The sequence below is a fragment of the Centrocercus urophasianus genome, unplaced genomic scaffold (assembly GCF_019232065.1).
Source record: "Centrocercus urophasianus isolate 14NV4802_14NV808 unplaced genomic scaffold, USGS_Curo_1.0 seq_423, whole genome shotgun sequence".
Taxonomy (NCBI): Eukaryota; Metazoa; Chordata; class Aves; order Galliformes; family Phasianidae; genus Centrocercus; species Centrocercus urophasianus.
Genome location: NW_024885004.1, coordinates 9,399 through 11,038, shown reverse-complemented (window position 1 = coordinate 11,038; position 1,640 = coordinate 9,399).

Here is a 1,640-nt window from a genome sequence, read left to right as displayed (position 1 = left end):
ACTCCAGTCAAACAGGAATTGGAGAGGGAATGTGTTACTACTTCTGAAACTAAACCTCCTGAGAAGAAGGCTGGAGAAGAAACTGCGCAGGTCACTTCCACATCTGTGTGCGGCATTGGTAGTAATGCGGAAGATGCCTGTCCAGAAGGCTCTCAGAAGGAAGCTGACACTCAGAGAAAGAAAGTACGAGTCAAGTATCTATGAAAAGTTTTGGCAATAAATTTGCAGCATTATTCTTAGTCAGTTTTCACTTAGTGAGAAATTAAAAATTCAGCAAATTAAAAACTGCTTGACTTGTTTGACTGAGTCTCAAGTCTGTTCTGGCGTTGGAACTAAGGTACAGAGCTTGCATTTCTCAGGGAGAGAAAGGAAACCGCTTTACCTCCTAAAGTAGAAACAGCTCTGGCTAGTAGAATTCCTCCTAGCAGGTGTGTAAGAGTTCAGTGATTTCAGAGAAATTCCCAAGAGAAGGGGTGCTTGTTTTGGAATCATGCTGATTCAAAGGTACTTCAGTCTCTTGTCAAGTTGAATTTGAGTGTGTGTGTTAAGAATAGTGGAGAATGTCTGAAACCTTCCAACAACAATTCTTGGGTTTTTTTTCCCATCTGTTCACTTCTCATTCCCTGTTAGTTACCTATTTTGAAACCTTAGTAAAGCTCTAAGAAAGTTGGAGCCTGAGAACTTAGCCTCGTGAGTTTTCTGCACTGCTGTTGTAATTAAATGAAGAAATTGATTACGTGGGAGGGTGGGGGGGCAAAGGGGGAATGTGGCTTTTTGGTAGGGAGTGGTTATTCTTATGTCCAGGCTGAATGTGGTCTGAATATTAGGCTCTCCTGGCTTATGTGCTTACTTATTAATCTCAGGAGAGTGAAGTTACACGCTCAGCTGACACAGTCTGTACGAGTGAGGAGGAATTTCCTACTCCATCAACCAGTGAAGCAGCGGCGGTATTTGTGCAGTCAGCTGCTAGCAGTGAAGAGGCAGATTCCACAGAAACTGCTCACGTATCACAGAGTTTACCAGGAGGTGATGATAAGCCTGTGGACCTGTCAACTAAAAAAGAAAGTGATTCTGAATGTTCAGAGTCAACACAAGGTGAAGTTGGGAGAATGTAAGGGTTTGTTTGGGTCTTTTTGTGTGTGGGGGGGGTGTGTGTACAACCTTAAGTTTGCTTTTGTATTGGTTAGTTTAATTTAGCCATTGCGTTGAACAGATGCAGCAGTGAATTTGAAGCACAAGTATTGGTCTAGTGAAAATATGCAGGGGAATGAAAGTACTTGTGCCTATCAAATTCTGGTGTGTTCAGATGACTCTAGTACAGACCACTGCTACTCAGTTGTGTGATTTATACTTAGGTTAGTGTATTGTTTCATACCATGTGAGTACTTACTCAAGCTGTGTGGACTTGCTGAGTCTCAGAAATAGCATGCTGAAACTCAGTCTTGAGCAGTTTTTTGGACTGTAATAAAAAGTGTCAATATAAGAATCGGGTGCAAATATGAAAGCTGCTCCAGTATTTTCTTACAACTGTATGACATCAAAGACGTTTTCCTCAAAGGAAGAGAAAAACATTTGACTTCTCCATCTTTGACAGAACACAAACCCATCTCGTTTGGCTTTGGTCATGCTTCGGGCTTGTC